General features: G+C 32.7%; 1 long non-coding RNA gene across 8 annotated transcripts in view; it reads right to left on the bottom strand.

Annotated features, from left to right (window-relative positions):
• Positions 1 to 8630: 8630 nt before the first annotated feature.
• LOC129922385 (uncharacterized) overlaps positions 8631 to 26903 on the bottom strand; it is a 34552-nt gene continuing 16279 nt past the window's right edge. For 4 of the 8 annotated variants that reach the window (XR_008774396.1, XR_008774397.1, XR_008774394.1 and 1 more), the window contains 3 exons: positions 12361 to 13631; positions 11181 to 11359; positions 8631 to 11052 (listed from right to left, as the gene is read on the bottom strand). This is a non-coding gene — a long non-coding RNA (uncharacterized LOC129922385). The remainder of the gene's footprint in view (positions 11053 to 11180; positions 11360 to 12360; positions 13632 to 26903) is intronic. The other 4 variants (XR_008774393.1, XR_008774395.1, XR_008774392.1 and 1 more) reach the window with 4 other exon arrangements.

The following is a 26903-nucleotide window of genomic DNA, read 5'->3' as shown; positions in this document are numbered from 1 at the left end:
GCGATTTTATTGTTTACCATGGAGTTGTCTACTTTTCAAATTTTACTGACAAGTTTTGTACAGTGACTGATCCATCTTCAGTTTCCGAACCAGTAACTGATATCTCAAAAAAATATTGCTTTATTGATGGTGTCTGGTCACCTCAGGTAATCTTTCTCTTTTTCTTTTAATATGTAAAGAATATTATCTGTATGTATTTTTTTTATATAGAAATGGATACTGTTTGTCTAAGGTCGATACTGTTTGTCTAGGGTGGATACTGCATGATCTTTGCAGAAGCTGTAGAACACCTTTCCACCATGGAATCCATACATTGAAATGAAAATGTTCAGATTTTATCCATGATCACCTGTCTGAAGATTAGTAACTAGATATAGGTCTTGAAGTATTACACTCAATGATCTATTTAAACAAATAAAAAGAACTCTACTGTTTAACCACAAATCTTAATAAAATTTGGAAAGACCTTCACATAATCCTTGTTAATTTTTATTACCTTTTCAATATGTTTAATTTGTTGATTTTTTCTTGAGAAATGTTTAGTTTTGGATACTGGATAGACAACACACATACCCATATTCTCATTATAAAATAATTAGTTTCTATTTTTGGACATTATGACAAATAATATAATCCATTAGCTTTGTGGAGGTATCAGAATGCTCTATAAAAAGATACTAGATTCAAGAAACACAAGGAAGGGAAAAGAGAAATCTATTATACATAAGTAAGAAGTAATGGGATGCACAGTGGATATTAATTTTTAAAAAAGTATTACAAAAAGTAAAGTTTACCTTTCAGACCTTGTGATCTATGGAGCTAATGATGTCAAGGTTATGTTTCTATGGCTAGTGGTTAATGAGCAGGTCGTCATGTGTCCAGCACAATGACTAACCACCTTAATTTTCCCCACCTAAAGTCAGTTACCCATTAGAGTTGGGTGACTGAGGGGCACCCTAAAAATTCAAAATCCCAATCTTCATTGAGGTTCAAACCCAGGACCCCATTGTTTTCCTATGAGGTACACAAATCCTTTAGCCGACAAAAAATCAAAATATTGATATAGAAACGAAATGAAAAATGACTGAGCTTTTGGCCCATGACTTTGAAATGCTAATATCTATGTATACTTCTTTATGTTGGCAGATGATCAACATGATTTGTTCATTGAAAGACACTTGAAGGTGTAAGTTGTAAAAGGTTTTGAAAGACTTGCCAAAGCAAGGCATTCTTGACAGGAATAAACATTGGGAGCAGCTCTAGCTGACTCAGCTCAGAGGATGACATCACAGTTAATTGACATCTTTCTGTTAACAATGCATGGATTATCTTATCTTCTTCATTCTAGGAGAATTATGCATTGAGTGAAGACATCTTGCTGTAGAAGAGAAGAACAATTCAGATAGTTCACATGATTTACAATATGGCTTTGATTGTCTTATGTTAATGGCTGGTAAAGAACTGAAACATGTAGGCTGGAGATCACTTGATAGAAATCAAGGTAGGACTGCACTTTTGCACAGAGTAAAGTTGAAGCATGTAGTTACCAAGTGTAAAATAATATTCAAATTGCTATTAGCTAAACTAGTGAAACCTGTAATTTAACATATATTAACATTCTTTTCTTATTTGAAGTCTACTGTTAAATTTCAATTATAACATTAACCCTATCAAGTAATTTACAGGTCATGTTTCTGTCTATCAAGCTATTTACTTCTCATATTTCTATGTATTCTGCCATAAATTTCTATGAATGAATTCAGCCTTGAGTGGTATATTTTTGTCTGTATTTGCAAATACATATTTGTGTTGCTTTTTGTATTTCTGATTTGCAACTTCTGAATTGAATCTCCTTTCTTTACACAGAAATCTCTGATCTACATTGTATGAGAAAATCATGAAGTGGTTGTTGTCATTGATCCAGAAACTAAGTTGCAATCTGTCTTGATAAATATATCATACAGATTTAATGGTGGCCTACTCAACCCGAGGCGGCTTAAAGCAAAAACAAAAACAAACGCAGCAGTAATCAGAGACTTGCTATTTGCTGACGACTGTGCCCTAAATGCCTGCTCTGAAAACGATCTGCAGAGCATCGTCAGTGACTTCTCAAGAGCATGCTCAGACTTTGGCCTTACCATCAATACGAACAAGACTGAAGTCTTATATCTACCTGCTCCTGGGAAAGCCTACATGGATCCAAGCATTACTATAAATGGACAGGATATAAACGCAGTGGACAAATTCACATATCTTGGCAGCACACTCTCCAGAAATGGAAAAATCGATAGTGAAATTGACCTGCGTATCGCCAAGGCCAGTGCATCCTACGGCAGATTGTCTACAAATGTCTGGAACAGACGTGGTATCTCCACAAACACCAAGCTAGGGGTCTATAGAGCCATCATCCTCCCTACATTGCTATATGCCTCAGAAACATGGACAGTGCACAGTAAACATGCAAAGAAACTAAACCACTTCCACATGACATGTCTGAGAAAAATACTAAATGTCAAATGGCAAGACAAAATACCAGAGTGTGTCTGCAAAGCATCCACACAATCCTGATGCAGTCCCAGCTGTGATGGGCAGGTCACGTCTACAGAATAGAAGACCACCGCATCCCTAAACGACTCCTGTATGGCCAACTAAGCGAAGGAAAGCGCTCGCAAGGTGGTCAAAGAAAGCGCTTCAGGGACACCCTCAATGCTTCTCTGAAGGCGTTCAGCATAGACCCAGGCACCTGGGAGACAGAAGCACATGACAGAGCATCATGGCGTCGCGCTGTGAAAACTGGCGCACAGGTTGCTGGGGAAAAAAGAACAATGCTGGCAGAAGAAAAACGCCAGAAAAGAAAATCAAGGCCCACGACACTAGCTCCAGCTGGAATAACCTGCCTAGTGTGCGGCCGAACATTCCGGGCTCACATAGGTCTCACCAGCCACATGAGGAGGCATAAAACCCCAGTGCAAAGCCCTCAGCCCCCTGGATGACAAAGTGGTCATCATCGAACCACGATGGACGAACTATAAGTTGCAATCTGTCTTGGTAAGCAGTATTGAAGTTAGGGTGATAGCTTTTTTGGTCACAATAATTTAATTTGAAAATTAAAGAAATTTTTTTGCTTTAGTAGACAGATTTATAATCATTAAACATTGTTTTAAATGTCTAAAAGATTAATTAAAACTTGTAAAACTGTTGTGAAATTATTTTCACTGTTATCAGTATTTTTTATTCCTAGATTTATCACTGCTTTTAGTTTCCTATATAATCGTTGTGTTACTATTCAAATGTTGTGTAAACATGGGGGTAGTGTTGTAACCCTGCCTTGCACCAGTGCTTGAGGTGCGCACTAGCGCACTAGTGAACGTAAAGAGGAAGAGACTAGAATGGAGAGAAGAACAGGGCATCAGGGATTGTGAAGAGTCTGAATGTTTGGAGACTAAGAAGCCAGCTTTTGGTGCTGCCTGAAGGTTGTAGAAGGGACCTGGAACGAAAATTAATACCACCTCAACATCCCTAATAATAGGCAGCATTTACAGACCACCAAATTCTAGTTTAGAATACATGCAGGAACTATGTAATCAGATTACTACACTTAAAGAGACAAATAAAAATGCAGTTTTTTGGATTATGGGTGATTTCAACCTACCTGATATAAATTGGAAAACACTAACCATAGATAAACACCAAAACCTTAAGGACATAAATGAGCTTTTCATAGAAACTTTACACAACCTAAGTTTAGATCAAATCATTAAAAAGCCAACTAGATTAAAAAACACATTAGATCTCTTCTTAACCAACAGACCTGGATTAGTAGTTGATTATGATATTATCCCTGGTCTATCAGACCATGAGATCATAAAAATACACAGTCAGATAAAAGCAGTAGCCAATACAAAACCCAAAAGAAAAATCTTACTCTGGAATAAATGTAACCTAACACAACTACACCAAGCTGCATTAAACTTTCAACAAACATTCTTATTAGAAAAAGACATTAACCAACCAGTCGATGACCTCTGGAATTTCATTAAAAACCATCTTAAAAGCATTATAGAAAATCATATACCAACTAAATACACATCAAACAAAATAAATAAATGCTGGTTTAATAATAAACTAAAGAAGCTTTGTAAACAGAAGGAAAACCTCTATAGAAAATTTAAAGAAACTAATGCAGAAAGAGTTTACAAAAAGTATATAAAAATTAAACACTTAACCCAAAAAGTAAGCAGACAGCTGCAGAGTGAATACATAAACAATGTAATATCTAAAGATAACAACAAAAACCTATGGTCATACATTAAGTCTAAGAAAATAGAAAGAACAGGCGTAGCGCCATTAAAAGATGAACATAACATAATACATAATGATAATGAAACTAAAGCAAACATCCTAAACAAATACTTTGCATCAGCATTCTCAGCCCCAGGAGACAAAGACATATTACTGAATTTGAACCAAGTAGACAACATAGAAGATATAGTAGTACAAGAAAATGGAATTCAAAAACTATTAGCCAACACCAAACCAAATAAAGCTTCTGGACCTGATGGTATTCCAGTTAGATTACTCAAAGAACTAAGTAATGAGCTAGCCCCAGTGTTCAAAATACTCTTTCAGGCTTCACTTAACCAGGGCAGAGTACCAAAGGACTGGAAAGAAGCTAATGTCACCCCCCTATTTAAAAAAGGAGAAAAATCTGACCCAGGAAACTACAGACCAGTATCACTTACCAGCATCACATGTAAAATCCTAGAAGACATAATATGTAGCAACATCATAAACCACTTAGACAAACAAAATGTCCTCACACCATATCAACATGGCTTTAGGAAATATAGATCATGTGAAACACAACTAATAGGACTAATTGATGATTTTTCAAAAGGTTTAGATAATAGTGAACAAATAGATGCTATCTTACTAGATTTTTCTAAGGCTTTTGACAAAGTTCACCACCATAGTTTGCTTAAAAAATTAAAATATTTCGGCATTAATGGTCCACTGCATCAGTGGATTAAGGACTTTCTGATAGGGAGAGAACAAACTGTAATAATAAATGGCTCTAAATCAACACCGATAACAGTAAACTCAGGTGTACCTCAAGGAACAGTCTTGGGTCCACTACTATTTTTAATTTACATAAATGATTTACCAAATTGCATTACTTCAGGAACAAAAGTCAGATTATTTGCAGACGATTGCATAATATATAGAACAATAAAAACAACACAAGACACAGATATTTTACAAAGAGAATTAGATGAATTACAGAAATGGGAATCAAATTGGAGCATGTCTTTCCACCCAGAAAAATGTCAGTTGTTAAGAGTAACAAAAAAACTAAAACAAATTAATTCCACTAATCTTATTCATGGCAAACCAGTAACACAGACTAAAAACGCAAAATACCTAGGTGTTATAATAAATGAAAAACTGTCATGGAATCCACATATTGATGAAACTACAAAAAAATCAAACAAAGCATTAGGATTTATTAAAAGAAATTTATATAAATCAAATAAGAACATAAAACTAAAATGTTATTTAACTTTGATTAGGCCAATAATAGAATATGCATCCTCCGTTTGGGACCCCTCAACTCAAGAAAACATTAAGAAACTAGAACAGACACAAAATAGAGCAGTGCGATTCATAACAAATGAATATTCACATTTGACTAGAGTAACACCTTTAGTAAAATCACTAAATTTAGAAAGCCTTCAGGACAGAAGGCTCAAAAGTAAAGTAGCAATCATACATAAAACACTGAACCATAATCTTCAAATACAAAAACAAAATTTAATAAAATACTCTGAAAGACACAAAGATAAAGGCACATTCCTCATCCCATATGCTAGGACAAATTTGTACAAATACTCCTTCTTCCCTAGTGCTATTAGAGCATGGAATGGGTTGCCTGAGCTAGCCAGGAAAACCAGTGACTTGGCAGAATTTAAGTCATTGGTTAATATGCATGACTAAATGCATGACGCGTAGGACGTAATCATCTTCTTTTTTGAAGTAACGTCTGTATTATATAAGATAAGAAGATAAGATAAGATAATTGTCTCCCTTTTAAAATCAACCATCTAAATTAGGGATGGCAACCTTTTTCTGTTGAGGGCTGCATTAAATTTTTTTTTTAGGAATAGGGGGCCACATATATATAATTTGTATTTACAACTTAGAAAAATATGCTAGCTGTCTATTAATTTACTTGTATACTGTATTAGACATTCAAATTGAGGAATTATAACAAGATTTAGCAATTTTTGAAACTAATTTAACTAATATTTTTAAAAAATTTGTTACTGTCTTTTTACATCACATTCATTCTTCACAACAATCCAGTTATACTTAATGTGAAGTATTTAATTGTGCATAATGTTCCGGAACTCTGGAACTAGCTTTACTAGTTCTTATCTTTGTGACTGCTGTTAAATTACAGCCAGTCAGCATCCACTTGTTCTTCTGGTTGCATATGTTCAAACAAAAGAAAATATTCTTGTGCATCCAAAAATGTCAAAGTTTAGCATCAAGTCTTTTTAAGTGTGGAAATACAGCTTATGCAACTTTCAAACTGCTTCTCTTTTGGGTCATAATTTGCTAGGAAGTATTTCCTCGGGAGCTGAATCAGCTTCTGTACTAAATGGTGAAGTGAGGATATTCAAAAATGGTTTAAGTTCTTGACGTCTTAACATTTGTTTTCAAATTCCATAAGTCTTGTTCTTTTCTTTTTACTAGAAATAGTTTCACCTTTCAGCAAAAGGAAAATGTGTCACAGTCTTAGTTGACATTGCATGATCTAAAGTTCACGTCATGTTAAGAGTTTAAAAGACACGTGGAATTCCTGATGTAGAAAACAGGAAGTAGAATGAATAAAGTTGACTTTGAGTTCAGTCAAGTCAAGTCAGTAAGGTTTTGCTCCCGGTCCAGGAAGGTTGGACGTTGCTTCCTTGACTGGTGTATATGTATATAGCATGAAAGTCGATGGACTAATGATTGTTGATTAATTATATTTGAGAGTTGATTTCATCATGTGCTTATTGAATATTAAAGTATTATTCGTATTGCAATGGATATCTATAGTTGGAGCTCCAGTGTCACTAGTAGCAATTGTTCTTATTGTTACCCGCTGAGATGCGGACGTGATTTGTAACTAACACATATTGCATACTTTTGATACCGCTGTTATGTGGATAGGATTGTTATTATTTCCTGACTTGTAGCACTAACAAGGAGTGCAGTGTACTATTATTATTATTATGGTAAAATAAACTTCATGTTGTCTGCTGAAACGGACTTGAGTCAGTGGTATAGTATGTTTAACATTTACAAAATGATAAAACCTGTTTTCACTTGCTTGACTGGAGAAATGGAAAAGCTTGAAAAGATGCTCATAAATTTCATATGTGCAAGTAGCCCATTGCAACTCTTCATTAGAAACATTAATAAGAAAGCCACTGTCAGTGTCATTAAGGAAAAAAAAAATTTTCCTTGAGACCCCATATTCTTTTCAATACCTTGCCCATGTGGTACTTCTTGAAACTGTCTGTGGCTCTGATAAGTTTGATCACTGAGATGATTAGGTCAATAATATGTCTGATATTTACTGTTTTTCTCAGTCAAAGCATGGGCTCCATCAGTTGTTACACTTGACATCTTGTTCCAAGCCAACCCAACACTTTCAACACAGTTCTACATAAATACTGGTCTGAGTGTGTGTCTTGTTTCGAAATATTACCAATAAGCATAATCTTCATTTGCTTAAAACTTTAGAGAATGTTTATTTAGCTTCTTCATCATAATTGATTGATTTGATTTTAGGCACATCGGCACAATTTAGGCCATTTAAGTATCATAATTGATAAGATATTTAAAATTATTTATTTTTAATATATTTGCATTTTTATATGTTTAATCTGTGGGCTCACCTGAATTCTGTAGGTTTCCGCGGGCCGCAAAAAACACTTTGGCAGGCCGCATGTGGCCCGTGGTCTGTAATTTGCCCACCCCTGATCTAAATGAATTAAGTTATTTCTACTACTAAAAGTAATATGAGGACTACCAATGTACAACTAAATATTTATTTGTGCAGCACTTTCAGTTTTATTGTGATATCGTATACATTGATTTGATTGACTCATTTTGATGTATATGTATACCTTGCAATCAAAGTGGCATTCATTTTTTTTTAAAATTGTAACTGGTCTGTGCTAAATTACTGAATTCATATTAAGAGATAACTATTAATGTATTTGAAAGTTAATGGTAAAGGGAAAATAGGTCATTGTGCTGGTCTCAATACACCTTGAAATGTACAGTAATTACTTCAATGAACAAGAAGAAATTAATCAGCAATGAAATTACCAAAAAAGATATGACAGGAAATGCTACTAACATCTAGTCAGTGATTACCCTCTACAAAGTCATAGTCAACTAATCTAATTGACTTCAATATTCAATCATTATCAAAAAGAAACCATTCTAAAGACAAAGTGAATGATAGACAAAAAATGGGAGAAGCTTTTTGATGTAGGGCAAAATGTGAAAATATTCAAGTTAAAATAAATTTCCCTTTTCAGACTTTGCGATCTGTAAGACAGATGATACAAAAAATCATCTGTTTCTGTGTCTTATGGTCAATGAGGGTATCAGGTGACCACCACAATGACCAACCGCCTTTACTTTTCTCCATTAAATGTCAGGAACCCATTTGAGCTGGGTGGACCGAAAGGTGCCTAATTGTTTTTCTTTATATTAGGACCATTATAAAAAAAATGGTCTTCAAACCCTAGACCTATGTTTGGCAGCCAAGCACTTTACCGCTTAGCCACCACACCTCCAAGTGAATTCTATAGAAACTTTTAACTGTTTGCTCATCTTTCATTCTACAACTAAAGCAAGGTAATTATTTATTGTTAGGGACAATGCTGTCTGGAATGAGAGAATATGTTAGCCTGGCGGGGCCTAAGGTCATGTCTAGCCTGGGATAACAAGAAGTTACAGTTGCCAGATTGTAACACTACTGGGTGGGTTGTATCTGTGCACCTCTGTGACCAAGGGGTTTGAGTCATCTAAGCAACCAGATAACTAAACTAAACTAGCGAACTAAAAGAAATCTAGAAACATAAAGAAGAAATTCAAATGAGACTTTAATTTCAATGACTAAGGCAGCAGTTACAATCTAGTACATAAACATTAGAAGTGGCCATCATGAAAGCACTGGGCAGGGCTTGGCCATAGTTTTAAAACAAACTTTAGAAAAAAAAAACTGCTAGTTATTTTGACAGTTGTTCAAATATAAAACAGATTTACACATAGTAAAATTTTAAAAAATAAAAGAAAAATTCTGAAACTTACAGGCAGTCCCAGGTACAGAATAATTAAAACTGACACAGAGACCACTGGTCAACAGTACAGGAAACAGCATAGGCTCTATTTTAAATACTCCACCCTAACCCATATAATAGGCAGAAATACAAGTATACAGCTTAGCACTAGCCTACGGAAGTAAAATTTAAAATACATAAAAGTAGCTTTGGGAGCGCCAGTTCACAATTATAAAAATTTACCTGTTAATAAAGTCTAGGTCTAATGTTTGTTTTGTTGGTTTTACATGTGTTCCATCAGAAAGAGAGATTACATCCTAGCCGTAACCTCCAACAGGACAGTGAGTGTTAACACCAGAGACTATGGAGATGACAAAGTGGATACCCCATGATCACCAATAAATAATACAAAGTGAATTAGTATTTGAAAATTTTAAACACACTAAGGGGATAAACTCATTGCTTTAGTGAAGACTGACAATACCAAGTAGTAAATATTATTATACTCTTTATTTATAGCAAAATATGTAGGTCCTAGCTGGGGAATACTGCATACTTCTCACTAATCTTCGGACTTGAAGATAAGCCTTATTATTATTATTTATGGAAAATTTCTCCTCTAAGAAATCAGACAAAAACTCAAAACTGTATTCATGGTAACAGCAAAACATTTATATCATAACAGCATAGAATATGTTAACAGTTTTATTTTAAATATAATAATATAACAATATTATAATATAGCTAAATAATGTCAAGTCGCTATTTATACTGTAAAAAAGCATAGAACAAATTGTGCAGGGATGTGACACAAAAAATTATATGATAGCACACTAAAGCAGGGGAGATAACAAATTGAATTAAAAGCATAATCTAGCAAGGCTTTGGCGTTGTGACTGTACAGAGTATTGAATGTTAACTGAAGACACGTATAGTTGTTACAACATTTTCCGGTGGAAGTGACGTTCTGCTTTAGAATTCATGAATAATTAAAGATATACAAGTTTGCTTAATACTGGTACAATAATAATAAGGATAATATACCAAAGCACCTTCCTCCTTCAAAATACAAAAACATGTAACTGAAACAACAAGAAGTTTGAGGGGAAAAAAAGGAATATTAAAAAAAAAAATGAACAAATGACTGGACTGATTGTCAAGATATACCTAAATATAGAACAAGATTTATACAAGTCAATTATGGTGATTCCACCTAAATAGTTCTCACAAAGTACATCACTTGAGTACTTGTACCTGTTCATTGTTCTATCCATTGTATCTGTTAGGTTTTCTGACCTTGCGACCACTTCCGGTAATGTAACCATGTTGTGAGGTTGGGTTACAGGGTTCAGGATGTATAACTGTGGGTGTAGAAGTATTTGTCGCCACTCTAGTAGGTGAGCATGGTTACTCAACCTGAGGTTAGGAGCATTCTTCATTGTTTCCTACTGAGTCCCATATTGCAGCTTGGTCACTAAAATTGTCTTGAGAAGGTCTGGTTTTGAAGTAGCATTAGGGAAATGTTAATTTCTTTCAGACGCAGTAGGAATGTAAAAACATCAATGCCAATTAGCAATCAAAAGATAATGACATATTCCCTTAGAGCACAAGGAAGTCTCTAAATGATGGTAGAAAAGGAAAATCTCTAATAGATCCGGTGTGTCTGTGTCTTTGCCTCTAGGAATTGTTTTACTTCTCAAGATGTTCACTGTCAATACAAGAGAACAAAATTTGATAAAAACATTTTTATAGTCAGTGAAACACAAAACTTGGCAAAGCTTTACTCAGGGGTTTAGTATAAAGAAAATATAAAGAGATATACAGAGCATTGCTTACCATTGTATTCCATACATCTCTTGACCCATTTTTTGGTTTACATTTCATCTTCATGTTGGTCTACATCTTCATCATGTTGGTCTACATCTTCATCATGCTGGTCTACCTCTTCATGTTGGTCTACATCTTCATCATGTTGGTCTACATCTTCATGTTGTCTACCTTTTCATCATGTTGGTCTAAATAAGAATTTAAAAATTAATAAGAAAAACTTTTGCCTTGAAAAGGAAAAAAAAAATTCTTTTGTTGCTTTTCTTTTCATGTTAAACAAAACTATTATGATGATGCAGGTTTCACTTTATGTTTTAACTTAGTATTTTATGAATAAACTTTTAAGAAAAAAAAAATACACCCAAGACATCTAATACAGCAGCAAAGAATAACAAACAAATAAAGTTTTAAAAATTTTAAGGTTAATTAAGTCATTTAAGTCTAAGGAACTTATTGGAGATTTTCAATTATGCCAGAAAACAATAAATAACTAGCTATGTAGTGTATCTGGTGTACAGAATACAGAAAGCTTTAATATTTAGAGTGAAAATTATGCTATTAAGTTTGTGCATTTCTAGCAAAATGAAATCACAACTAAGTTCTTTTTCTTGCAGTACAAACTCATTGGTTTGTTGAGTTGGCAACAGCAGTCTTTCCTTCAAAATCTCCAGGTTTATTCTTTTTTTTTATATATATATTTTTATTTCACTTTATATTGTTTCAGCAAATCTCTTTATTGTTTGCTTTTCTTTTTCTATCCTTATCTATTGTATTTCTTTTAGAATGTACTTAAAAATCAAAAAGTAAGCTAAGAGCAAATTACTAAGTTTAAAATTCCCACCAGATAAGATCCAAACAAATGAAAATTTAGTTTGATTATGATTACCCGGAGGATTACCACTATAGCAACGACAATATAGATACAAACAGGAACAACATTCACACACAAAACATACAAAGACACAGTCATACACAACCACTGGTTAATAAACTAAACCTCTTTGTGATGTGACTAATGACCATGAAACACACTGACAGAAAATGGAGTAAAAGAGTTATAAAATCTTTCTGTTCTAGCCTTAATGAAGAGGAAGCGACCACTTTATCCAGATCTGATGTAACTGGTTTAGTGGCTGCAGATTGTCCTCAAGAATGCATAAATGAGATCAGATGTTTCAACATTACTTACATGTACATTGCACTTGATATTCTTGTCGAATGTTTGACATGTTTTGAATGTTTCTTGAGAGCTGAAGAGAATCTACTTCCTTGACCAAATATTCAGCAGAATAAATGTCATCAGGCAAGATATGAGCATCAAGATGACCATACACAGTCCAGTGCACATATCACATGACCAGGCAGCCATCCTTTCTTATGAGAAGACAAAGTCTTAGTGTAGTGACCTCTCTTGCTTAAATTTTTTCTTGTAACTTGGTGCACAAAATAATTGAGAACTGATATGACTTCAACAAAAAATTATGAAAATCTAGGAGAGAAAAAAATTCTAAGTAGAGGAAAAGTGACAATTATAATACACATTTTGTTAATGTTTTATTTCTTTGATTTTATGCACATCTGCACAATTTAGGCCATGTCGTGCCTGCAGTCCCTTAAAGACTACTCTCTCTCTCTACATAACAGGGGCTAAATTCTATACAGTTAAATCATTAAAATCAAGGTCTATTCACAGTTAAAATAGTAAGGGTAGTAAAAATTAAAATAATTTGGTAAAAATCTAATGTAAATAGTACATGAATAAGATGATAATTCCCCTCTCCCTTTTCGAGTTAGTTGTTAGTAACACCAGGTTAGTAGCAACAAAATCATGTAGAAATAGACATGGCTTTATTTAATTTAGTCTGACTGTTGTTGACTTGTAGCACCAAACTGCTGGTAGGCAACTAAACTGTTGAAGGCATAATATATCTTAGCTAATAAGAACTTGAACAACTTCCTTGTGAACAAAACTAAATATAACATTTATAATACTTGTGATCACATGAAATAAATGTAGTAGACTTAAGTAATAAAATTTCTTACAATCTAACTCACTACAATAACACAACCTTTCAGTCTTACATTCTGGAGTCGTCTCCCCTAACTAAGACCCAGTGACGACAATGCCACTTTTGCATCATTCACATTCAATCGCTTACCTCTTACCACAGTCACCATAAAAACACACACACTCCATAACACTTCTGCTTGTCCAACATTCTTTCACTGAATCAAGCCCCAAGCATCCTACTTGTCCATATGTTAGACTTTGCAATGACCATGTTTTTAATCATACTAGTTACATTTAGCAGACACTCTGGCACATATTGGAAATAATAGTGCAAATATTATGACTAATCAAGCTTTAAAAAACTCTAAATTAGATTCTTATTTCTGTACCTTGATATCTGTCAACAAAAACAACTGATACATTTGAACCTTAGGATGAACAAAAAGAATCTGAAATATAAAGTTGTGTAACAAAAACTTGAAAGAGTTCAAGGTAACAAAACTTAATATATAGATATAAATTGCAGATATAGGCGAGAACCTAAAAAATTGGAATTTTATTTTGTAGCTTGATATCTGTTAACAAAAAATTAAACTTCAGTAAAAAGAAGTGTGATTAAACATTTCAAATATATAAATTCATATGTTGCTAATGAAACTGAAAAAAAAAAAAAGTGGTTCTGGGAGTAATAAGCAGGACTACACATTTGTAAAAACACTGCAGATTATATATAATATATAATAACCATAATCATATATATTTATTTATAATGGTAATCAAAACTAACATAATATAATATAATATATATATATATAGAGAGAGAGTTGAATGAATACTTGATGTGCCCCAACAGTTAATAGGACACTTGAGGTGCCACATAAGTTAAAAGGACAAGCAGTTGTTAGGACACTTGTGGTGCCCCAACAACTGATAGGACAAACATGAGGTGAACAACAGTTGGTATGATGGATGAGGTGCCCAACAATTGATAGGAAACTTAGAGTGCCCCAACAATAAGACCATTGAGTTGTTAGGATGAATGAGATGCCCCATGATAGGATACTTTAGGTACCCCAACAGTTAATAGGAGACTTGTGGTTATCTAACAGTTGGTAGGAAAAAAGAGGTGCCTTACCAACTGATAGGATACTTGAAGTGCCCTACCAAACAGTAGGACAAGAGGTGTCCTACAAATTGATAGGACACTAGAGGTGCTCTACCAATTGTTAGGATACTTAAGGTGCCCTACCAATTGATAGGATATTGAGGTGCCCCATCAGTTATAAGGACATTTGAGGTGCCCAAAAAGTGTTGAAACACTTGTGGTGCCCCAACACCTGATTGGACAAACTTGAGGTGGACAACAGTTGGTATGATCGATGAGGTGCCTAACAATTGATAGGACACTTGGAGTGCCCAAACAATTGATAGAACACTTGGAGTGCCCAAAAATAAGATTATTGAAGTGCCCAACAGTTGTTAGGATAAATGAGATGCCCCAACAAATGATAGGACATTTGAAGTGCTTCAACAATAGATACGATACCTAAGGTGCCTCAACAGTTAAAAGGATATTTGAGGTGCCCAAACAGTTGTTAGGACACTTGTGGTGCCCCAATAGCTGACAGGACACACTTGAGGTGCCCAGCAGTTGGTATGAGGGATGAAGTATTCCAACAATTGATGACCATATAGGTGCCCAACAGTTGGAAGGTATTGATATTTTTTGTTTTTGGCACATCAGCACAATTAAGGCTATGTCATGCCCATAATCTCTCAAGGGTTATTCCCCCTTCATAGCTCAAGAGCTAAGTTTTATACAGTTGGGTCATTAAAAACAAGATTCATTCACAGCTCAGATGGTGAAAATAGTAAACATTTACATAAATTAATAAAAATCTATTTTTAATATTATATATTCACAATTGCTTTGCCCTATCACAAATCAAACACTCGTAGACAGTTAAAGGATGAAAAAGGTGCCCCAAAGATCGACCAGACAATTCAGGTGCACCAACAATTAATTAGTAAATAGTATATTGAAGTTGGACAGTGTAAATTTTGACACAGGCAGACAATATTTTTATGCTAATGTATATTACATATCTCATCAAGTAATAGTCAGTAATTTTGTGCAGTACAAGTATATATATTGCATTGAAGTTGAACTGTAATTGTAAATTTTGACACAGGCAGACAGTAAATTTGTGTATATTATATATCTCATTAGTAAATAGTATGTAAGCACTCGTAGACAGTTGTAGGATGAAAAATGTGCCCCAAAAATCGACCAGACACTTCAGGTGCACCAACAATTAATTAGTAAATAGTATATTGAAGTTGGACAGTGTAAATTTTGACACAGGCAAACAATATTTTTATGCCAATGTATATTATATATCTCATCAAGTAATAGTCAGTAATTTTGTGCAGTACAAGTATATATATTGCATTGAAGTTGAACAGTAATTGTAAATTTTGACACCATAGACAGTAAATTTGTGTATATTTTATATCTCATTAGTAAATAGTATGTAAACACTCGTAGACAGTTGAAGGATGAAAAAGGTGCCCCAAAAATCGACCAGACACTTCAGGTGCACCAACAATTAATTAGTAAATAGTATATTGAAGTTGGACAGTGATTGTAAATTTTGACACAGGCAGACAATATTTTTATGCCAATGTATATTATATATCTCATCAAGTAATAGTCAGTAATTTTGTGCAGTACAAGTATATATATTGCATTGAAGTTGAACAGTAATTGTAAATTTTGACACCATAGACAGTAAATTTGTGTATATTTTATATCTCATTAGTAAATAGTATGTAAACACTCGTAGACAGTTGAAGGATGAAAAAGGTGCCCCAAAAATCGACCAGACACTTCAGGTGCACCAACAATTAATTAGTAAATAGTATATTGAAGTTGGACAGTGTAAATTTTGACACAGGCAGACAATATTTTTATGCCAATGTATATTATATATCTCATCAAGTAATAGTCAGTAATTTTGTGCAGTACAAGTATATATATTGCATTGAAGTTGAACTGTAATTGTAAATTTTGACACAGGCAGACAGTAAATTTGTGTATATTATATATCTCATTAGTAAATAGTATGTAAGCACTCGTAGACAGTTGTAGGATGAAAAATGTGCCCCAAAAATCGACCAGACACTTCAGGTGCACCAACAATTAATTAGTAAATAGTATATTGAAGTTGGACAGTGTAAATTTTGACACAGGCAAACAATATTTTTATGCCAATGTATATTATATATCTCATCAAGTAATAGTCAGTAATTTTGTGCAGTACAAGTATATATATTGCATTGAAGTTGAACAGTAATTGTAAATTTTGACACCATAGACAGTAAATTTGTGTATATTTTATATCTCATTAGTAAATAGTATGTAAACACTCGTAGACAGTTGAAGGATGAAAAAGGTGCCCCAAAAATCGACCAGACACTTCAGGTGCACCAACAATTAATTAGTAAATAGTATATTGAAGTTGGACAGTGATTGTAAATTTTGACACAGGCAGACAATATTTTTATGCCAATGTATATTATATATCTCATCAAGTAATAGTCAGTCATTTTGTGCAGTACAAGTATATATATTGCATTGAAGTTGAACAGTAATTGTAAATTTTGACACCATAGACAGTAAATTTGTGTATATTTTATATCTCATTAGTAAATAGTATGTAAACACTCGTAGACAGTTGAAGGATGAAAAAGGTGCCCCAAAAATCGACCAGACACTTCAGGTGCACCAACAATTAATTAGTAAATAGTATATTGAAGTTGGACAGTGATTGTAAATTTTGACACAGGCAGACAATATTTTTATGCCAATGTATATTATATATCTCATCAAGTAATAGTCAGTAATTTTGTGCAGTACAAGTATATATATTGCATTGAAGTTGAACTGTAATTGTAAATTTTGACACAGGCAGACAGTAAATTTGTGTATATTATATATTTCATTAGTAAATAGTATGTAAACACTCGTAGACAGTTGAAGGATGAAAAAGGTGTTCCAAAAATCGACCAGACACCTTAGGTGCACCAACAATTAATTAGTAAATAGTATATTGAAGTTGGACAGTGTAAATTTTGACACAGGCAGACAATATTTTTATGCCAATGTATATTATATATCTCATCAAGTAATAGTCAGTAATTTTGTGCAGTACAAGTATATATATTGCATTGAAGTTGAACTGTAATTGTAAATTTTGACACAGGCAGACAGTAAATTTGTGTATATTATATATTTCATTAGTAAATAGTATGTAAACACTCGTAGACAGTTGAAGGATGAAAAAGGTGCCCCAAAAATCGACCAGACACTTCAGGTGCACCAACAATTAATTAGTAAATAATATATTGAAGTTGGACAGTGTAAATTTTGACACAGGCAGACAATATTTTTATGCCAATGTATATTATATATCTCATCAAGTAATAGTCAGTAATTTTGTGCAGTACAAGTATATATATTGCATTGAAGTTGAACAGTAATTGTAAATTTTGACACCATAGACAGTAAATTTGTGTATATTTTATATCTCATTAGTAAATAGTATGTAAACACTCGTAGACAGTTGAAGGATGAAAAAGGTGCCCCAAAAATCGACCAGACACTTCAGGTGCACCAACAATTAATTAGTAAATAGTATATTGAAGTTGGACAGTGTAAATTTTGACACAGGCAGACAATATTTTTATGCCAATGTATATTATATATCTCATCAAGTAATAGTCAGTAATTTTGTGCAGTACAAGTATATATATTGCATTGAAGTTGAACTGTAATTGTAAATTTTGACACAGGCAGACAGTAAATTTGTGTATATTATATATTTCATTAGTAAATAGTATGTAAACACTCGTAGACAGTTGAAGGATGAAAAAGGTGTTCCAAAAATCGACCAGACACCTTAGGTGCACCAACAATTAATTAGTAAATAGTATATTGAAGTTGGACAGTGTAAATTTTGACACAGGCAGACAATATTTTTATGCCAATGTATATTATATATCTCATCAAGTAATAGTCAGTAATTTTGTGCAGTACAAGTATATATATTGCATTGAAGTTGAACTGTAATTGTAAATTTTGACACAGGCAGACAGTAAATTTGTGTATATTATATATTTCATTAGTAAATAGTATGTAAACACTCGTAGACAGTTGAAGGATAAAAAAGGTGCCCCAAAAATCGACCAGACACTTCAGGTGCACCAACAATTAATTAGTAAATAGTATATTGAAGTTGGACAGTGTAAATTTTGACACAGGCAGACAATATTTTTATGCCAATGTATATTATATATCTGATCAAGTAATAGTCAGTCATTTTGTGCAGTACAAGTATATATATTGCATTGAAGTTGAACTGTAATTGTAAATTTTGACACAGGCAGACAGTAAATTTGTGTATATTATATATCTCATTAGTAAATAGTATGTAAACACTCGTAGACAGTTGAAGGATGAAAAAGGTGCCCCAAAAATCGACCAGACACTTCAGGTGCACCAACAATTAATTAGTAAATAGTATATTGAAGTTGGACAGTGTAAATTTTGACACAGGCAGACAATATTTTTATGCCAATGTATATTATATATCTCATCAAGTAATAGTCAGTCATTTTGTGCAGTACAAGTATATATATTGCATTGAAGTTGATTTGTAATTGTAAATTTTGACACAGGCAGACAGTAAATTTGTGTATATTATATATCTCATTAGTAAATAGTATGTAAACACTCGTAGACAGTTGAAGGATGAAAAAGGTGCCCCAAAAATCGACCAGACACTTCAGGTGCACCAACAATTAATTAGTAAATAGTATATTGAAGTTGGACAGTGATTGTAAATTTTGACACAGGCAGACAATATTTTTATGCCAATGTATATTATATATCTCATCAAGTAATAGTCAGTCATTTTGTGCAGTACAAGTATATATATTGCATTGAAGTTGAACAGTAATTGTAAATTTTGACACCATAGACAGTAAATTTGTGTATATTTTATATCTCATTAGTAAATAGTATGTAAACACTCGTAGACAGTTGAAGGATGAAAAAGGTGCCCCAAAAATCGACCAGACACTTCAGGTGCACCAACAATTAATTAGTAAATAGTATATTGAAGTTGGACAGTGATTGTAAATTTTGACACAGGCAGACAATATTTTTATGCCAATGTATATTATATATCTCATCAAGTAATAGTCAGTAATTTTGTGCAGTACAAGTATATATATTGCATTGAAGTTGAACTGTAATTGTAAATTTTGACACAGGCAGACAGTAAATTTGTGTATATTATATATTTCATTAGTAAATAGTATGTAAACACTCGTAGACAGTTGAAGGATGAAAAAGGTGTTCCAAAAATCGACCAGACACCTTAGGTGCACCAACAATTAATTAGTAAATAGTATATTGAAGTTGGACAGTGTAAATTTTGACACAGGCAGACAATATTTTTATGCCAATGTATATTATATATCTCATCAAGTAATAGTCAGTAATTTTGTGCAGTACAAGTATATATATTGCATTGAAGTTGAACTGTAATTGTAAATTTTGACACAGGCAGACAGTAAATTTGTGTATATTATATATTTCATTAGTAAATAGTATGTAAACACTCGTAGACAGTTGAAGGATGAAAAAGGTGCCCCAAAAATCGACCAGACACTTCAGGTGCACCAACAATTAATTAGTAAATAATATATTGAAGTTGGACAGTGTAAATTTTGACACAGGCAGACAATATTTTTATGCCAATGTATATTATATATCTCATCAAGTAATAGTCAGTCATTTTGTGCAGTACAAGTATATATATTGCATTGAAGTTGAACAGTAATTGTAAATTTTGACACCATAGACAGTAAATTTGTGTATATTTTATATCTCATTAGTAAATAGTATGTAAACACTCGTAGACAGTTGAAGGATGAAAAAGGTGCCCCAAAAATCGACCAGACACTTCAGGTGCACCAACAATTAATTAGTAAATAGTATATTGAAGTTGGACAGTGTAAATTTTGACACAGGCAGACAATATTTTTATGCCAATGTATATTATATATCTCATCAAGTAATAGTCAGTAATTTTGTGCAGTACAAGTATATATATTGCATTGAAGTTGAACTGTAATTGTAAATTTTGACACAGGCAGACAGTAAATTTGTGTATATTATATATTTCATTAGTAAATAGTATGTAAACACTCGTAGACAGTTGAAGGATGAAAAAGGTGTTCCAAAAATCGACCAGACACCTTAGGTGCACCAACAATTAATTAGTAAATAGTATATTGAAGTTGGACAGTGTAAATTTTGACACAGGCAGACAATATTTTTATGCCAATGTATATTATATATCTCATCAAGTAATAGTCAGTAATTTTGTGCAGTACAAGTATATATATTGCATTGAAGTTGAACTGTAATTGTAAATTTTGACACAGGCAGACAGTAAATTTGTGTATATTATATATTTCATTAGTAAATAGTATGTAAACACTCGTAGACAGTTGAAGGATAAAAAAGGTGCCCCAAAAATCGACCAGACACTTCAGGTGCACCAACAATTAATTAGTAAATAGTATATTGAAGTTGGACAGTGTAAATTTTGACACAGGCAGACAATATTTTTATGCCAATGTATATTATATATCTGATCAAGTAATAGTCAGTCATTTTGTGCAGTACAAGTATATATATTGCATTGAAGTTGAACTGTAATTGTAAATTTTGACACAGGCAGACAGTAAATTTGTGTATATTATATATCTCATTAGTAAATAGTATGTAAACACTCGTAGACAGTTGAAGGATGAAAAAGGTGCCCCAAAAATCGACCAGACACTTCAGGTGCACCAACAATTAATTAGTAAATAGTATATTGAAGTTGGACAGTGTAAATTTTGACACAGGCAGACAATATTTTTATGCCAATGTATATTATATATCTCATCAAGTAATAGTCAGTCATTTTGTGCAGTACAAGTATATATATTGCATTGAAGTTGATTTGTAATTGTAAATTTTGACACAGGCAGACAGTAAATTTGTGTATATTATATATCTCATTAGTAAATAGTATGTAAACACTCGTAGACAGTTGAAGGATGAAAAATGTGCCCCAAAAATTGACCAGACACTTCAGGTGCTTGTAAATTTTGACACAGGCAGACAATATTTTTATGCCAATGTATATTATATATCTCATCAAGTAATAGTCAGTAATTTTGTGCAGTACAAATATATATATTGCATTGAAGTTGAACTGTAATTGTAAATTTTGACACAGGCAGACAGTACATTTGTGTATATTATATATCTCATCAAATAATAGTAATTTTGTTCAGTACAAGTATATAAAATTGCATTGAAGTTGGACAGTAATTGTAAATTTTGACACAGGCAGACAGTAAATTTGTGTATATTATATATCTCATTAGTAAATAGTATGTAAACACTCGTAGACAGTTGAAGGATGAAAAATGTGCCCCAAAAATTGACCAGACACTTCAGGTGCTTGTAAATTTTGACACAGGCAGACAATATTTTTATGCCAATGTATATTATATATCTCATCAAGTAATAGTCAGTAATTTTGTGCAGTACAAATATATATATTGCATTGAAGTTGAACTGTAATTGTAAATTTTGACACAGGCAGACAGTACATTTGTGTATATTATATATCTCATCAAATAATAGTAATTTTGTGCAGTACAAGTATATAAAATTGCATTGAAGTTGGACAGTAATTGTAAATTTGGACACAGGCAGTAATTTTGTGCTGATGTATATTATACATCTCAAGTAATAGTCAGTAATTTTGTGCAGTAAAAGTATATATATTTATATATACATTCTATTGAAGTTGGACAGTGAAAAGATTAAGAAGCACTCTTCAAAGTGATGAGCTATATCAGTGCTAGTATTCAATGACATTACAGGAAGATAATCAGTATTGAAATATATTACTGATAATTTTGATTTTCATTTTTAATTTTTATGTTCTATATTTAGAAAGCTGTTGACAGTATTGTTCTTGTCAAAATTTGGTATCACTGATATTGTGTCCTTGTTAAATTTTGTCTTTTTTCAATGTGTAAAAAAAATATATATATATATGATCAGAACATAAGGTTTTAGAGGTCGCAGATTTAACACTAGTAGATTTTTGTGTTTAGACTATTGTTTATTTTAATGTTTACATTGTATTAATATTGTGCACAATTTCTTGGGGTCTTTAAGTCATTTTTATTTATATTTGTAAGTATATGTAGTATTTCTTGAAAATTTTCTGTCTTTTTTTTCTGCTGTGCTTGTTTGTTTTTATATATTGACCAAATCTTGCTTTTGGAACAGGATGTGCTTTAGGGTAAGAGAGTGAGGTCAATGTGTTGTTCGAATCCTCCTCAATTTAATCAAAGTTTTCAGTGCACTGAGTCATCATCATATCATTATTTATATAATTGTAACATTTTGGTATAAACTTTGTTACATTTTTTTTTTACATTATAATATTTTATTAATTTTGTTTTCTCTTTCTATATGACCAAATAATATATTGTAAAAACATAATAATTGATTATGACATTGATTATTAGATTGTTGACAATTTAGTGTGTTATGTTAATCACAATAGTATTGGCTTGATAATATTGTCAGTGATTGTAAACTATAAAAGATATTAGATATCATTATTATCTATAAAAAAGTATAGAATGCCATTGTACTTTTGATAAGTATTAATAGATACATGGATGGATATACTGAACTAAAGAAAGTTGCTGAATTGTTTGGTCTTAAAGATGAAGAAAAGAAAGATGTTTTGACATAAATGGAAAGGAAAGAAAATCAAGTTGATATTGAAAGAGTTGGCGAGAGCACAAAGAGAAGAGAGAAATGCAACTAGATGCTGAAATAAATTAAAAGGAAGCAAAACCAGACAAAGAATCAGAAATAAAAATAAAAAAAACTGAAAAAAGCTGCAATTCAAAACAAGGGAGACAAAACAGAAACTACCAAGCATGAACATATAGAGAATATTTACAAAGCACAAAGAGAAGAGAGAAATGCAACTAGATGCTGAAAGAAATTAAAAGGATGCAAAACCAGACAAAGAATCAGAAATTTAAAAAAAAAAACAACTGAAAAATAAAAGCTGCAATTCAAAACAAGGGAGACAAAAAAACTACCAAGCGTGAACATAAAGAGAATATTTATAGGCAAAAAATGAGGGACCTTATGAAACTGATGAAATAAATAGTTATTTTCAGACTATCTGTAAAACTTGCAATTACAATGAAGATACTTGTTCTAATATATTCATCTGTAAACTAAGTGGCAAGACTTTGAGTGTTATTAACTCATTAATAGAAGAACAAAGAAAGAAAATGCATCCTGTTAAAAGCAATATTATTGGAATCTAGATCACCAAAGAGAAATTTATTATCAACATCAAAGACAAGAATCTAATTCTCCAAACTATAATGTACCAAGAAATAAATAGATAAGGAATCGGAAATCAGAATAGGTAACAAAGTAATAATGTTAATATAAATGAAGTTCAAGCAACAGTGTATAATATTGAACTAGAACTATAATTTTTTCCAACATATGTTAATGGTGTACAAGTGAAATATACCACAGTCATTACAAATGATAAACGTGTTACACAAGATACTATGACAGGTATAACTAAGAACATATGACAGGCTTAACTAAGATAATATGACATGTAAAACTAAGAAAAAATTACAGGTAATACTATGAAAATATGACAGGTAAAACAAACTTATGACAGGTAAAACTAAAAAAATATGACAGGTAAAACTAAGAAAAAAATGACAGGAAAAACTAAAAAAATTGGACAAGTAAAACTAAGAAAATATGAAAGGCATAACAAAGAATACATGACATGTTAAACTAAGAAAATATGACAGGTGAATATAAGACAAATTTCTTTATTAAGCACTCAAAGAATGATTTCACTGGGAATTGCAAATATATTTTGATCACCACATTAAATGCAGAGGTCAAAGACCAGCTAATTATCACACATTTGTTGTTATATTTATTGTTACAAACGTTCAATGGAATATAAATGAAGACGTCTAACACAGTTATACATCCGTATGAATTTCTTTTTTAAGCACTCAAAGAATGATTTCACTGGGAATTGCAAACACATTTTAATCACCACATTAAGTGCAGAGGTCAAAGACCTGCTAATTAACACACATTTGTTGTTATATTTATTGTTACAAACGTTCAGTCAGAATATAAATGAAGACGTCTAACACAGTTATACATCCGTATGAATTTCCTTTTCTAAGCACTCAAAGAATGATTTCACTGGGAATTGCAAATACATGGCTAAAGAGTCCAGTCTTCGCTTTTGAAAAGTCCTAAGCTAAACATAGTAATGTCATCAATTAAATGTGTTTTCTCCGCAACTATTTAGTTGGTCTGCAAGTGCAAATGTTGATTAGTGTGCGCTGCATCACGAGCGGCGATATTTCCTTTGATGGACACGTTCATATGTTCCTTGAGTGTGACTTAATTATTGATTTTTACAAACGTTCAATTGGAATATAAATGAAGACGTCTAACACAGTTATACATCCGTATGAATTTCCTTTTCTAAGCACTCAAAGAATGATTTCACTGGAAATCGCAAACACATTTTGATCACCACATTAAGTGCAGAGGTCAAAGACCTGCTAATTATCACACATTTGTTGTTATATTTATTGTTACAAACGTTCAATTGGAATATAAATGAAGACGTCTAACACAGTTATACATCCGTATGAATTTCCTTTTCTAAGCACTCAAAGAATGATTTCACTGGGAATTGCAAATACATTTTGATCACCACATTAAGTGCAGAGGTCAAAGACCTGCTAATTAGCACACATTTGTACACAAATGTTTGTAGATATCCTCATTACAATTCAATAAAGTTGTTACAAAACCTCACTGGTTACATCACTTCACAGTGTCTCAATGGATAGGGTAGAGATGAGCGTGATACAAACGACAATCCCAACTGTTCCTGCACAATCATCATATATCTGATGGCTTATATTTTCATCCTTTTTTTTTTAACTCTTGTTTTGCAAACGTGCATCAGTTGAATAGTTGGAGCCCAATAAAAAGTTTCAGGCTTGCTTTTTTCACTGACTCCTGTTTTGAGCTTGTTGACCTACAGCTTCATTTTGATGAACTGACTGTAACAATATTTTTGATGACGTCGTGTTCAAGCTATTGAAGGTGGTCTACAAGCATCCGGTTTGAGGGCTGAATCAGCCTCACAAACTTCGCACTCAACTAATGTCGAGTGAGTTGAATCAGCGTCAAAGCTTGCACTCAACTAATTATGTCCCAACTATTATTCAACTGAGCCGAAATAACCGGTTATTTTACAAACTCATTCTTCTTTGTTGTTTTTTTGAATGCCTTTTAACATTCCAAGTTATGATGATGCTTTGTCCAAGGCATTGTAGCACGTGAAAAAAATGCAAAACAAGAAAAAGGATGTGCACTGTTGGGTTGTCTACAAATGCACAGACATAACCAACAATTTCGTCTTGGATCAACAATTCAATTGATGACAATATTACTACATCTAGTCCTCAGCTAAAAATCCTCAATTTTTCAAAAATGAATACAATATCCTTTCCTATAAGTACGAAGATGGTCATGGAGACCGATCTTCTTTGAAAAAAAATCCTCAACTACATCCTTTAAACATGAAGATGGCTAAAGAGCCCAGTCTTCACTTTTAAAATTCCTCCATTAATCATTCCTATGAACACAAAGATGGCTAAGGAGTCCAGTCTTCGCTTTTAAAATTCCTCCATTAATCATTCCTATGAACACGAAGATGGCTAAGGAGTCCAGTCTTCGCTTTTAAAAGTCCTCCATTAATCATTCCTATAAACACGAAGATGGCTAAAGAGTCCAGTCTTCGCTTTTGAAAAGTCCTAAGCTAAACATAGTAATGTCATCAATTAAATGTGTTTTCTCCGCAACTATTTAGTTGGTCTGCAAGTGCAAATGTTGATTAGTGTGCGCTGCATCACGAGCAGCGATATTTCCTTTGATGGACACGTTCATATGTTCCTTGAGTGTGACTTAATTATTGATTTTTACAAACGTTCAATCGGAATATAAATGAAGACGTCTAACACAGTTATACATCCGTATGAATTTCCTTTTCTAAGCACTCAAAGAATGATTTCACTGGAAATCGCAAACACATTTTGATCACCACATTAAGTGCAGAGGTCAAAGACCTGCTAATTATCACACATTTGTTGTTATATTTATTGTTACAAACGTTCAATTGGAATATAAATGAAGACGTCTAACACAGTTATACATCCGTATGAATTTCCTTTTCTAAGCACTCAAAGAATGATTTCACTGGGAATTGCAAATACATTTTGATCACCACATTAAGTGCAGAGGTCAAAGACCTGCTAATTAGCACACATTTGTACACAAATGTTTGTAGATATCCTCATTACAATTCAATAAAGTTGTTACAAAACCTCACTGGTTACATCACTTCACAGTGTCTCAATGGATAGGGTAGAGATGAGCGTGATACAAACGACAATCCCAACTGTTCCTGCACAATCATCAT

Source organism: Biomphalaria glabrata, chromosome 13 (assembly GCF_947242115.1).
Source record: "Biomphalaria glabrata chromosome 13, xgBioGlab47.1, whole genome shotgun sequence".
In the NCBI taxonomy this organism is placed as follows: domain Eukaryota; kingdom Metazoa; phylum Mollusca; class Gastropoda; family Planorbidae; genus Biomphalaria; species Biomphalaria glabrata.
The sequence above is the reverse complement of the archived record's forward strand: the minus strand, read 5'-3'. Positions and strand labels throughout refer to the sequence as shown.